The sequence below is a fragment of the Stegodyphus dumicola genome, chromosome 3, assembly GCF_044657685.1.
Source record: "Stegodyphus dumicola isolate Sdum_Otavi_A_Nest chromosome 3, ASM4465768v1".
Lineage (NCBI taxonomy): Eukaryota > Metazoa > Arthropoda > Arachnida > Araneae > Eresidae > Stegodyphus > Stegodyphus dumicola.
In genome coordinates this window covers 26,382,514-26,398,341 of record NC_140770.1, presented here as the reverse complement: position 1 = coordinate 26,398,341, position 15,828 = coordinate 26,382,514, and positions in this window count along the sequence as shown.

The window sequence follows — 15,828 nt, the reverse complement described above, 5'->3', positions numbered from 1 at the left end:
ATTCATTGTCTCTCCAATTCCGGTGTTCCCGGCTCCACAGAACGATATCGGTAAAACGCGATATCGGTCGTCCAGTCGCCTGTGTCGTGTGTCTAGCGATTTCTCCCGCTGTCTGCCGCCTGTTTCTTCTGGCCTGTAAGGTAATATAGCGGTCATCTGCGGGTGTGGTTCCTCGTGGACGACCACTACTTAACCCCCGGATAGCTGTTCCTGTAGTTTGAAATTGTCTCCAAAGTCACGAAACGATGCTGTCAGCAATTCCGAACTCTGCAGCCACACTTGTCACACTGCGGCCTTCCTCCAACTTCCCAATGATTCGACCTCGGGTAAAAGCATCCAGATGTCGTCTAACAGATTGATTATTCGCCATTTCTCGCTGAGGCAGCAACTCGGTGTGATTTTAACTGCTATACGGCGTGCAATCTCTTTGCCAGAAATACTGATCTTACACCGACAACATGCTTTATACTACTCAGACACTCCCCCATTACGTCTACCTGCATATCTGCCTATGTGCTACCGTACATCACCTTACTTAATCTCCTGATTGGTCTTTCTGTCCGCTCTGCCTCTTCGTTCAGCTGATATGCTAATTTTTCGACTTCGTCCTTAATTTTTTCACACCAGTGTAAAGCAAGATCCGTCGTGGATTCGAACGTCAGTTTTTATCTCTGAAGTGCAGTGAGTGAATAAAAACAAACAGTAATGTGTGAGTAATGAAAGTAATGCAGTGACTGAATATAAATCTAAAATAAAGTGTATAAAGTATATTTAGTGTTGATTTGATTTATATTACGAGATCATTACTAACACTACCCAACGAAGACTATAGATTTCTGCAAGTATATTTCATCCGAAATGAAGAAAGAGAAATTGAGCAACGATGCATAAACAACGACAAATAAGCCAAGATGTACGGAGGATCTTACTTAAATATAATCAACTTATTCACATATTCAAAACATCACTAGACCGAATGATTTCCGATGACTATAAGGTTATAATTCGAGCCGACAAGAGACCACCTGGAGAACATGAACGTCGATTTAATTCTTAATATTTCTACACAGAGAGGATGGATATCATTTTAATGTGAAACAAATCCAACCTGAAAGAGGCGTAGAAACAAAGAAAAAAGTCACTTTAAAGGAGCTCTATGCTTACCGCTTAATGATCAAAGACAACGAAACATGCAATCACATTCTCAACACTCGCCATTTATTCCAACAATTCCTGTAGATATATATGTCAAAATACAAGCGGAATGAATGCTTTACATAGGACTGGATCAGAAGAAACTACACATGGAAGAATACACCTCCGAAACACGATCATGAATGACGGAATCATTGACGACATTGGAACAGTGGTAATCTTACCCTCATCTTACGTAGGAACTCAGACACATGCATGAATACAGCCAAGGTTCAAAAGAAAATTCCCGGTGAAGAGAGAATATACAAAACGCTTGACACGATGGTAAACGTTGAAGAAAGTGTTAACTTCCCTACAGAATTTTTTAATTTTTTGCAAGTACCAGGGATACCATTACACTGTCTTCGACTGAAGATTGGATCTCTGATGACACCGTTCAGAAATCTCAACTCACCAAAGCTATGTAATAGAACAAGGATGGTTGTTAAACATCTATCGAATAAGATCATCGAAGCCGAACTTGTGACTGGAAGGGTCAAAAAGGACACACAGTATTTACCCCAGAATACTACTGATATCTACTGAACTGCCACTCTAATTTAAAAGACTGGATCTTCCAATCAAATTAGCCTATAGCCTATAATTTTGCAATTACCAAAGCGCAAGGACAAGCTTTTTAACCATTTCCGGCACGCTACCTTTTAAAGTCAGAGTTTTGACAAAAAAAAAAAAAAAAAAAAAAAAAAAAAAAAAAAAAAAGTAGGCAGTCTAATTAGGCCTAGAGAAGTACACAAGTAAAATTTTGTGAAGATAGCACTTATCGTTTTAATTCTGTGGGTGTGCTTAAAGGCGCACACTGATTGAATAGAGCTTCGAAAAGAGTGCTGAAAATAGCATTGTTGTGAATGAACTGACGTATGAGATGCGGAGAAACATAGAATACAGACTTTTGTCCTAGATTATCAGTTAGCCCTTTCTGGGCACACCTAGGGTTCGCCGTTTGATTTTAGGCAAGATTTCAAGGTAAAAATTTAAAACCAATATAGAATGAGGAGATTAGCATACAATCAAAAAATAACATAGAAATTTCTTTTCAAGCAATTCCTTTTATACTCTAAAAAAAATCTGGAAGATGTCTTTGAAAAATGAAGGTCTTAAAAAACTAACTAAGTGGGCGTTTTCGTGGTTTTCGCCATGTGTAACGTGTATACGAGCCAGTTTCCCTTAGAATTTCCTCCACGAAGGCCTCCCTCCCCTTAGGCAGATAGCCTTCGAGGCTTTGCCATAATCACACACACACACACACACACACACTCAAAACTAAACATGGCTAAAATATATGGACTGGTTTGTGTTGAGCTGCCATCTACTATAAATAAAGAAGGTTCAGAGTAACCTAAAAATCCTTTTTCATTCAATTTTTCTGTGCGTACAGAATGAAATTTTTAGGTGTGTCCAAACCGGACACACTGTGCCGCAAACGGTTAAAACATTGCGGCATCAACCTTAGACTCCTTCTTTTCTCCCGGTCAGCCACGCGTAGACCCACATCTATACAGGAAACGACACAAATTATTATAGCAGTCAAAAACCTCAAACTGATAAAATGATTACAAGATTCCACGCCTTCGAATTGATTATGAAATTGGCAGAGCAGAAAGAATAGATGGTAGCTGAACGGTATCTACACTTTACTGAATTGAGGATCGAGTGATCGTTCCCCGCTCGGGGAGAATCGACATAATTCAAGATTATTTTACTCGTGAAGACTGGAAATAATTCAGGATTATTTAAATTTCCCAATTCCACGCATTCGTTATTAGATTTAACTGCTCTGAATATTTTTTTTCTCCGCTCTAAATTACCCTATGAGACGAATGATGACCGGAGTCAGAGCCTTGAATAAGGCCGGTACTTCAACTAGTGTAATGTCCTGACCTGACGTGAAGTCCATCCTCGTTGTGGCTCTAGCAACCATTCTTCCATGAAATTTGGATTCAACGTAAGCTTCATCTCCAATATCAAAAATTATTTTCGCGACACGGTAAAATCTATCATTACTTATAAATTAAATTAAAATTTATTCCGAGCAAAAGCTTTTGCTAAGTATATTAAAAGAACTCAGTTTCTTTTCTAGATTGTGTACAGAAATATGCGGTGAGATGATGCTTCGAATGCAAAATTTTAATTTGAAAGTACCTCAGTACTATCAAGCGGCAACTTGTATTTAACTGGCTATAAGTATTCCAAAACAGCTCATTAAAATTATTTAAAAAACTTTTATAATTAGAAAACCTTTCCACAACAAATACAAAATAGCAACAAACATAAAGCATTTTGTGTTGGATATGCGTTTATTACCACTGTTGCTTGATATTCTCAAGACAGATATATGGCTATTGTTGGAAAACAGATTTAAACAATGTAATTTAGCATAAAAGTCATTTTGTTCCTTAAGCTAACTAAGGTGCTTGCGGAATGCGATTTCTCTTCTTTGATGAAAAGATTATTTTGTACGTTAAAACTGTTTGCCAGCTAAACTGGTGAAGTGTTAAGGAGAGGACTAGTTGATATAATGGAAGGACTGATAAAAAGAATAATTTTTATTACGCTGTTTTTCATAATAGCGATTCTGATATTCTTACCTACCAATGCTTTCGCTCCTCATGTATTTGAATTCCTTGGATTTCAAGCAATTTTCCGGCTTTTTCTCAGCTGTATGACTATTATTTTCATATCGATCATGGCACTGAAGAAAATGAAAACAGATGTCCATAACTTCGAATTTACTGAAGATAAATATTATAATCAAAATGTCTATTTTGAATACGCATCTCTATCCCAATCAAATATACATGAAGACATAAGAGCAGAAGTTGACGTTATCGGTCGCTGCACGGAACTGAACCCAAGTTTAGGATATGGAGGAAGTCTTTTGAATAAAACCCAACTTTTGAATGACGTTAATGATGACGTTGAACTAATTGATCTCTTTACGGAACTGGACCAAAATATAGCACACGAAGAAAATCCAGTTTTATCTGAAATTGAAATTGACAACGAAAATGGTAACCTGCCTGTTCGTCGTGAAAGAAATAATAAGGCAATCCTGAACGAAATTTCGAACCATGATGAAAATACAGAAATTCTGAAGCCTGAAGTTGGAAAATTTTCGGATCAACTGCCAATGCTTTTCACCATGTTTATACATAGCATCTGTATTGGGTATTTTATTGGAACCTGTATCCGAAAATGACTTCTTATTCTATTTGATTGTTTTTATTTTTTATGTATATTTAATTTTTATTTATTCAGTCTATTTTTAAAATTTTTTTCTCTAACTATAAAATGACGAATGAGCAAAAAATAGTAAAATTTTGGAAAACTGGAATAACTTTAGAAACTCGGTGTAAAAATTGATATATTCATCAATATTTTTTTATTTGTACAATATATTTAGTTTTTAAATAGGGAAGAAGTATAGTAAAATTTAAATAGCTAAAAGAACACAAGAACTTTCATGCGAAAATGTTTTGCTGTATTGTTTTCTTTTTTCTTTCGGCATGCGAAAACTTTAAATGCACAGAATAAAACTCTCAAGATCAAAAATCTGAAGCAACGTTGGAGCCTACAGAAGAAAATAACTTATTCTTCCGTATTGTCACTTACGACATATATCATAAAACGAGAAAAAGAAAATAGAAGATTTTTCTAAACCCAAACAATGATTGGCACCTGCAACTGAATTCGATTTGCTCATCATTTTTTATTCACTTACTGGAACATCCATAAAATCCGAAGAAAAAATTAGCAAAATCTGAAAAGCTGAGAAAAATTTAGAACTGTATCCTAAAATATTTCGTTCTCCGACTCTCAGACTCTAATTCTTAACTGGAAATAATAACATATGAAAATCCTAAAAGCTAAAACATTAGAGTATGGATACGAAAAACATTTGTTCCTACCTTTGATTTATTCTCGAAAATCTGAAATCATTAATGGGATCATAAAACTGTAAACCATAGTTTTATGCATAGTACTGACGTATCTGACAATATTAACATTAATTCCACTAAGAAGAAAGAAACATTAAATGGATGTCCAATTGTTTTTGCTACGCAAAGTCAATGACTGGTTCCGAAGATATTTTTCTTATTGTCACACTACAAGCTATTCTCTGATGTTGAACCCTGATATTAATCTAAAGCATGATACACCCGGCATTGCTCCGCTGCTTCAATTATTATTAATGATCAATTATTTACTCTTTATTCCTTTTATTATATTCGTTTAAAGATCAGCATGGATAACATAACATTTCGGCTTTTATTCAAAATTATTCATAATTCATACATTATTTTTTGTTATTGTAAATACTTGTTTTTTCTTTTTTTCTTAATTTTTTTTATTATTATCCATTTGAAAACCGTCATGGATTAAGTTTACAATTTTGGATTTCACTCAAAAATTTTCTATATAAGATTTAAGATGTATTATTTCTTGTTATTATTTTAATGATGCGATTTTTTTAATTATTAATTCTTTGTTCTTTTTATTTCGTAATTTTAAAAAACTACATGGATAATAATGTTAAGTCATTTTAGGGACGTTTGATTTTTAACGTAATTCATAATTTCTTAATTATTTAAGTTTATAATTGGAATAACTTGTTCCTAAATATTTGTATAAAATTTTAAAACAGATAATAATTGAATTACCCTCCTTAAGTTTAAAACTTGAGAATGCAAATCCAAGTTATTATTGTGAGTGTCCTAAGTGAGTATTTGAGAAGTCAGGGAGAATTAGAATGATTTTAAAAGTTTACTTTTCAGAGGCTGCAAATCGCGAAGTTCTCACTTTTGAATGCAGAAATTTTACAAAAGAGGGAATAAATTGTCTTTTAATTTCAAAGAAACATTTTCCCTGCGGCGGAAGAGTGTCCGTGGCCTGAGTTCGTTACTATTTTGGGACAAGGTGACGGATAGGGCAGTCATTTTAGGCCAGGGTTTAAAACAAACTATAAAAAATTACACATTATTAGAATCTGAAATATTTGTGTGTAATTATTTTATGGAGAAAAATTAGCAATCGAAGTATCAATGGTAAAGATGTTGTAATTGAAAATTTGCTGTAATTTGTGATTAGTTAGGCAAGAATAAAATTTTAAAATTTTGAGCTCAATATTGGCGTAAGACAAAAGCTCTTCAATGGCGTACCTAAGTCAGAATAATTAAATTTTGCTTTACGTTTCTTGAGGTTTGATATTGGGAACTGAGTTATATTGGTTGTTAAGGAAAATGTCGGAAATAAAAATTTTGATTTATGGATTAATAAAGAGTTATAGGTTAGGTCAATTGTGTTGTTTCGTGTTTTCAGATTTCGGAGTATGAATTTTGTTGTATTATTTAAGCAGAGATGTATTTAATTAGTAATTTGGTTACAAGTTCTGCTAGTCCATTTAACGATATTTAGTTACGAAGAGTGATCTAAAACATTCTGTTCTCTTCAGGTTGTTGATGGAATCAGGCTCGTGATTAAAATTTTAGGAAATTAAGCATTACTTATATATAATTACTGTTTATTTTGTTAGAAATAAACTTTCGATGTGTAATGGAGAATGGATATTTAAATGCGAATTTTATATTGGACAGAATTTTTCATTTAATCCATTTTCTCCCTTTAATACTTCCAGTTATTTGTAGTCTTGCTTATGAATTTTGTCATGCTTCCGGTTGCCAATCATATTTCAAGGCGTATGCTTCATTATTTAGACTTATTAAGTGTTTACTAATAGGGATACGAGAAAACTTGTTGCTGTAAATTATTAACGCATTTTCTTCTTTATGTTGAAATGCTGCTAATGACGGTAAATTTTAAATGAAGCTAACATCTTCTTTAGCGTATGGATTCATTATTACAATTTCAACGTGTGTAGCAGTTCAAACAGAAATGGGACGAAATTACTGCATGGATTCGAGCAATTTACGGTCTACCACCTTGCCTTCCTCAATCATGATGGCATGAATATTTTATTACGGGAAAAAGACGATTTGCTATGAAAACTTTTTAGTGCTGTTTCAAATTAAATATAATTCAATTCTATAAAAAAATGCAAAAGAAAAATATTTCTTAATTTGATTTTACATATAAACAGTGAATGATATTTAGTGACTAATAATCTAATCTGAAATCTTCCAACTTAATATCCAGTTGAGAGGCCAGAGAGATCTGGCATTACATAAATTTATTAAACATTAATTATTCTAATTCATAATATTATGGTTATTTGATAGTGTTACTGAAAATATTTCTATTTAATCTTAATTAGTATAACCGCTCTTCTCAGAATTTAATTTCTTATCAACTTAAGGAAATCATTATTTACCTGATGTGAAATCATAGATTTTTGTTATGTTTAAATTTGATGATAATATTTTAAGGATAAAAACTACGATTTGTTGTCTAGAATTTTATAGTACATGGTATCTTTTATATATTTTATGCATATGAATTCATGAGGAATTTATCGATAGTTCAAAAAGAATACCTGTTCCATCCAGTATTGTTACCAAACAAATGTGAATTTACTAGGATATTGAGTAAATCGAACACATGAATAATTATCAGGCTAGAGCTCAAGTAATACGAAATATATTTACGGGAAAGGTTTTGGACAATTCAAGTCACATAAATAATTAAATATGTTTTTCATAACAGCAAGGTTTATGAACAATTTAAAGTTAAATCTATATGAAGTGAACCTACATATGTTTGCAACCAGATTAATTTACAAATTGTGTAGCTTTCCAGTTTGTAGGAATTGAATTTGAATACATTCATTAAATACAAATTACGAAGTCCAAGGAAACATTTTAAGAATTTAAGAAAATATTTCAGACAGGAATTTTTCAGTGAGCGTATTCATAAATGCAATGATAAATGTTGATTGAACCCAAAATTGGTGAAATAGATTTAATGATAATAAAAGATGATAATAAAAATAGTTTATTTTGGTTCATAACAAACATTATTGAACAGATGCCTGAGTGAGATAGGAGAGTTCGTAACTTTAGTAACCAACAGAGAAGAGTCTTGGGATAGGTGCAGCTTGCTTTTCCTTTAGAACTGCAATCTATTAGAATAGTGTAAACGGAGAGTAAGAAAACAGGAGAGGAAGAACTTAATTCTCACAAGACTTCTGGATTTAAGATGAGTTTGTCTCCTGTAGGAAAGAAAAGACATAGCTCTTCTGGTAGGAGCTAAGTGGATTTAGTCAACTATAATTGTTATATATTTGAGACTCTTCCTAAAATCTGAAAAGTGGGGGGGGGGGATGTTACGACTCAAATGAACTGAAGCTGAGTTAGAGCGAGTTTAACTTCTAGAGTACATAAGAATAAGAGTTAGTCTTTTGTTAAAGTTCGGTGTTGTGTGAGTGTGTGACATTCATTTATGCATTTCCATGACTTTCGGAATGATGCTTGTCTTCCTAGACCTTATGAAACAATTTTTTACGTACATGCGAACGCATGAATTAAATGTTTCTTTTTCGATCCCAACACGAGCTAAAATCTTCTTTCGAAGGCTTCGAGAGTGGCAGAAATTTTTCTAGAGGCGTTAGAGAAGATTTCTAAAGGTGTATCCCAGGCTACGTGTATTTTTTGTCCCTCCGAAAGGAAATTATAAGTGTAGCGGGAGTCAGGAAATGTGATAGACTTTAAATAAGACGCTTTTCGAATTCATACTCGTAGATTAGAGAATATTCCTCCCGTTCTCTGCGACCCAAACTGTTTGCTGGCTGATCACAGCAGGGAGGGGTTGTCCCGGTTTTCTTCTTGATAGATGATCCTCTCCTCCTTCTTCGCCACTCCTGTTCTCCAGTCGCAGAGGAGGTATTAGGGGTCTTTCCACCAACTTTCCACTTCCCCGGGCAGCTACTACTTCACCGCTGCTGTCCACCCATACTCTCCTCTCTGTTCGTCGAAACGGTGAAATTAATTCCTATTGGGTCCATCGGCATGTTAAAAAATGGCAATGCGTTCAGGTCACGGACTGCTTCCTCGGCACCGGAAATGTGCCTTTAAAAGAAAATTTTCTGCTGTTTTGCGGAGTTTCCACATTCAATAAAAGGGAAGTGCGCACTGTACAGCTTTCAGAAAGAGGTAAACATTTAAAATCATTCTATCTAATGTTCTCTAATTTCTATAATATCCTCTCATGCTCTTGTGTTTGCTTCCACAGAACCGACCTTTAGATTTTATGCCTTATTAGTTAAACTCCAATCTATAAAGGTACTTATTGTTTGCTTTGGAAGTTTACTTAAATAGTTAGAAAATAACTGTTCCAATTTAGAACTAAAACAATTAAAAAGTTGTTAATTATCCTTAGAGTAAAACGTCCCTGAAGTGATATAACACTATAACGTTTTGGTTTCGTTCAAAATTAGTTGATAATTTTATTTATTATGTTTTCTTATTATTTTTAACATGTGATTTTGCTTTTTAATTTTTACTATTTCTTGATTTTTTATTATATATTTTTAAAACCTACATGGATAATATAAAATTTCGGCTTTCAATCAAAATCTAATTCTTTGGTTCTTTTTATTTTAGTCATTTTATTTTTTCCCTTGAGTTTTCCACTCTTTTTGAAATACAATTCGGATATATATCATTTCGGCGTAAAATAAAGAAAAAATTAATTTTATGTCTCTTGATTTGATCTGTCTGTTCTTATTTTGTTACATAATAATATAGGCATATATTATTTAAATTTAGAAAAAAAAAAGAGATTGTGTCAAAATGGAAAATGCATAATCCATTTGGACGGAAGCCACGCCCTTCTCTAAAAATTAATCGTGAGGTAATTTATTAAAAATTTTAAGAAACGTTTCAACATATCTGAGAGCTATGGACGTATTTACATTGTGTTGTTCAGAGGCCAATATTTAGAGTAAAGAAGCCATCGTAGGACAACACACTTTATTTACACGAATAATGACTAAAAAGATGACACAGGAAATCATACTGACCATCACACAGCACATAACAGCTCACCATCTCCATACGCTCGAATGACAGATGTGTCGGGAGAAGAGACAGCTGCGCCATCATAATTAATACGCATGCGCATAAAAAAAAACGTTCGCTCGCCTCTACCCAACACATTGCATTAACCTTTTAAGCACAAATGAGATTTCGAAGAAAATATTGCCGAATAACTATAACATAATTTTGAAACGTAAGATCCACTCCAATGACATTTGCTATTATACATTTAATTTCTTGAAGAATCCCTTGATGCCTTTCTTACGAAACAGATTTCCAATTGCTTAGCATCTTTTTAAAAATTGGGACCATCAAATTGTAAGAAAACTTTAAATAACGACTTTTATTTAAGCTCGAATTGATTAGATTTAGAAAAGTTGGATTTTGGTAATTTGGGTAGCCGCATACTAACCAAATTTCGCCTAACTCAGTTGGCTCGAGCTTCAGGCCTTGATTCAAGCAAATTGCTAGCGGCAGGATATTAACTGGTAAAATGGGCAAGTGAAATCAAACCTGCGAGCGTCGCTGCCAAACACTTTATATCTAAAACAATGCAAACAAACCCTTAGCTTTAAATGCACTCATGTCCATAAATTAAGGATAATTCGGAGTCACGCGGAAATCGAACTCTAAAATATATATATCACCTGTAAAATCACTACACACATCTTCAAAAATCATATGCAAATTTCAGGAAGTAACCAGATGACACCGATGGTACGTCACAATGACGAGAGTGTAAAAGAGTGATATATAAGGAATACAGGCAAAAACGTAAAATTGTTCGCAGGCGCTTTATAAGCATTTCAGTGCAATAACCGAATAGTTATAACCCTTAATGGTCTCCTTCATTACCCTTCAGCCAGTGCTTTTTCTTAATCACCTCAGTTTTCTTAACGAAGTTGTGGAGGTAATTGCATTAAGTTGCAAAGGTACTCCGGAAAATATCGCCTTGGGCCTTGGGCCGAATAGTTATGACACAAAGGATGCATTTGGATGATTTTTTACGTGGTAGAATTATCGGCCGTGTGGAATGTTGGCCTACCCTATAGGGTTTATATTTATTTTAACTAACCTTTATTTTAAGTTTAAGCTATCTTTCGTGTCAAGCCTTTACTTTCCCCTGGAATTGCCAATGCCAGAGTATGTAAATTTTAGTAGAACGCGCAGAGTATTCAAATTTTTAGCAGAAGTAATTTTGAGTTAAATAGAAGGGAAATGAGTTTGTAAGTGTGCTTCTTGATACACGATCGTGAAGGTTGCTAGGTAGAAATTTAAGAAATTTAAGCCATCACCACAACTGCTTCTGAATTTACATAAAATTTATAAGCATGTTTATGTATAAATTTAAATTCAGAAGTTTGAAAATTATCATTATTTTATGTTTTGGTATTTTCAGAAGATCATCTCATTGTTTCCAAAATTTTGTGGTTTTCCAGTATATACTGTACTTTCTTGCATACCTCTTAGCTTTTTAGTGACAGATTCTAAATTTTTTTTTAAATATTAACATGATTTAGCTTTCTCCAGTGCATTAAGCTCTCGTAAGTTTTAAAATGATTTCAACCATATAGTGATTATTTTCATCTTATTAACAAAAACAAACCCTCACACTTTACTAGGGCTTTCAGCGTCCAGGGACATCTCAAGATCTTGTGCCCCTCTTGTTTGCCAAGAATGGAAAATATTTTATTCTAAAATTTCATAACATCAGTTCGGCACTCCGTGGTTGCTGCGCTTGGGGATAAATGTTCTCTAGCTATGTCTCATTTGTGAAGTTCAGGTCGTACGTTTCCTATCTAACTCTTGAACTTTATGTCAGCTTTGTACAAGAACTGATTCATCATAGAGAAGACACAGGAACTGATATTCAGTCTATGATTTCAATGAGTCAGCCGCACATTCACTTTCTCTAATTATTTCTAGATCATTTCAGGTTTAAGAAGTAGCAGAGATAACAATACAAATGGGTGAGGTTCAAGTTACAGGGATTGAAAAAATGAAGATAATATTATTGGATACTTTAATGTTAACCTTTAACTGCTGTGAGCGGTCTGAGAGACTACTGAGGATTTTCTAACCGTCATATCCACCCCTAAAAACGGAAAATGGTCCCTTTCCTTCCTCTTACCCCCACCTGTCTCCGTTTGATGATGAAAATATAGAAATAAGTGATGTTAAGCTTAAATTAACTACTTTGAAATGCATTAGTGCTGATTTAATGACTCTTGACAACGAAATATCAGAACTTGCCTTAAGTGCTGACGATAATAGTAAAAAATATTCTGATGAATTTGAAGCTGTAGAAGAATATAAAGTCAAATTTCATGAAGCTATAGTTTGCGTCAATTCTTTATAGAGAGTAAATCATAACCAAATGGGAATATATTAAGTAATGAGAATTCAAAAATAAAACTTCCCAAACTTGAACGAATGAAATCTGGCTTGTTGAAGTTAAAGAATGCTTGTGTTTCTGGAGAGAGTTTAAATGAATTCACGATCATAAAGAAATTGAGTTGGAAGAGAAATTCCAATATTTAATATAGTGTATCAAGAAAGAAAGAGATCATTGATAGCTATTCAACTACAGCATAAAATTATACGAAAGTGATTAAGCAAGATTTGGCCGTGAGGAATTGTTAGTGGAATATTATATGTTCTTGAACTATTGACTTTAGTTGTTAAAAATGCTACCAAATCAAGACTTAGTATCACTCAGTTATATGATAAACTTGAATCCCACCTCAGATCACTAGAATCCATTGAAATGACCGCAGACAAATATTCTACAATACTCTTCCCACTTGTGGAGTCGTATGAGAAACTCAGTAAATGAAGAGAAATTGTATAGTGCAAAACTGACACAGCTTTTAAATTTTGTAAGGGCTGAGATCGAAGGGAAAGAAATAATAACTGAAGCAAAGCGATCCCCCCCCCCCCACACACACACACACACACAAAAAAAAAAAAAAAAAAAAAAAAAAATTCATAAGGATAGCGAAGATATTACTATACCTACTGCAAACAACTTGTTTTCGGGAGCAGAATAAATAAATAACAATGATATAATAAATTGTATATTCTTTGAAAAATCTCATCAAAGCAAAGATGGCTACAAAGCACAAAATTTAAGTCATGATGAAAAATTGAAAATTATCGATAGAGAAAAAGTGTTGCTTTACGCGTTTGAAAACAAACCGTCGAGTTAAAAATTGTAAAAGCAAAGCTCTATGCATGTTTTGTGGTAGGAAGCATTTTGTTTGTCAAGAATTTAAGCAGAAATCAAAAGTTCCTGTCGAGTGCAATCAAGAAAATTGTCAAATTAGTACTCTTTCTTCAACATGTACTTCAGGAAGTTTTGCTTCAAATTTTAGTGGTTGCCATGCAACATGAAGGAAAGAAACTTCATCTTTGAAGCTTTGGTCGATACTGAATCTGAATATTCCTATGTTTTAAAATCAACAGTAGAATCCTTAGGAATAAGATCAGAAACTCATAAAAAATTAACACACGTTGTGTTTAGAGGAAGGATATCTGATATGAATCATAAATGTTGAGAATCTACATACTGGTTATAGCTGCAAAATTCCTGTTTTAGATCAGCCTATTATTTGTGGACCTATACTTAGTCTACAGAAAGGACCTTCGGGATCAGAATTAGCTCTAAAGGGAATTCATATCACAGATGTTGATTATGTCAACCCGAGGATTGAACTTTTGATAGTAGGGTTCAGAATTTTCTGGAAATATTTATATAGGAAAAATACAGAAATTAAGTACAGGGATTTTTGCCATGGAAACAGTGCTCGGATGGGTAAATCGCCAACAACTAGGGGGGAAAATTGTATTGGTGCTATAGTTACCTTCCTCTTAATTCAAAATCAAGATAACAGAAAAATCTCTGGGAATTAGAAACCATTAGCATTACAGATCCCTTTGAATTGAAATCTAAGGGGAATTTGATAAGATCGTAAACGGTCATTTATGACAAATTTAAGAAAGATAATGAGGGAAGATATGAAGTGAAATTTCCATGGGTACATGAGAAAAAGAAGCTATAATTGAAAAGGTACCACGTGAAGAACTATCTAAATTTGATTGCTACTTGCCACATAGAGGTATTATCAAGGAAAATTCAACAACTAAGTTTAGACCAGTTTTGACGCATCAAGTTGAAAGAAAGGATTTCCTTCACTTAATGATTGTCTTGAAAAAGGACCTAAACAATTTAGAATTGATACCGCCATTATTAGTAAGATTTAGGGGAAAAAGAATAAGTGTTATACTTGACATAAAAATGGTGTTTTTACAGATAAGCATTGCCGAAGAAGCTCGGGATAATCTTCAATTTCTGTCGTGGAAGGATAGTGAGAGTAAAGAAATTCAAGTTTTTTAGGCACCATAGAGTAGATTTCGGAGTTATCTGCAGTTCGTTTTTTCTTGGAGCAGTTATTCGTCATCATCTAGAGAATACATGCATAGAACGTAAAGAAATTGCTGAAAAGTTATTGAGATCGTTTTGTGTTGATAACTGCGTCATTTCATTGGATACAGAATGTGAAACTCAGCATTTTATAGACGTCTGTATATAGTTAATGTAAAACTCTAAATTTGAATTGAGAAGCTGAGAGTTTACCAATTTTAATACGAGTATATCAACTCCAAAACTAGAAATATCTCAAGTCTGAGGAGTGCTGTGGAATCGAAGAACTGACACTTTATCTTGTGAAGTTGATTTAAGAACTGAGATGATGGAACCATTTACTAGAAAAAGTTACTTTCTATTGCACAAAGAGTTTTTGATCAGATTGGGGTTTGTTGCCCTGTAACATTGTATCAAAAACTACTTCTTCAAGAAAGCTGGAAATCAAAACTTGGTTAGGATGATGAACTGTTAAAAGATGTAACTGAAAAGTTTAAGAAATGGTTTAAGGATCTTCATCTTTTGAAATTCGTTGAAATTCCAAGATATATGTCAATAGAAAATCGTGTATCCATCAGCCTGCATACATTCGGTGATGCATCTAAATTATCTTATTTAACTGTCATTTTCTTGAGGGGGGAAGTGAAAATCAAGTTCTAGTGCGACTCCTGATTTCTAAATCGAGGATCGTACCATTGAAAGCAATGTCAATTCCTAGACTAATGGCATGTGCAATAGGCATACGACTTTCTGATATGATGGAAAAGGCCTTAAGTATCCAAGATATTGAAGAATATTATTGGACAGATTCAACTTCAGTACGGTATTGGATAAGTCATGATGATACATGGATTGTGTGTGTAAAAAACGAGTTAAGGAGATAAGAAATCGAACAAGGTGGCGACATGTACCAGGCACTGAGAATCCTGATGACTTGCCTTCAAGAGGTTGTTCAGCGAAGAATCTAAAAGAATCACATTGGTGGGAGGGTCCTCAGTGGCTGAAGTTGTAGGAAAAAGAATGGCCTCATCATACCCGAAATGATGAAGAAGAAAATGTTGACATTGTTGAATAGTTCTAACAGCATTTAATAATGTCAACGACTTGTCTTCAAGAGTTGTTAGCTACTTTTCGATTTACACGAAAATTTCAAGAATGATCGGGTGGATGTACAGGATTATAGAAAATTCTCGAAAGAAAAGA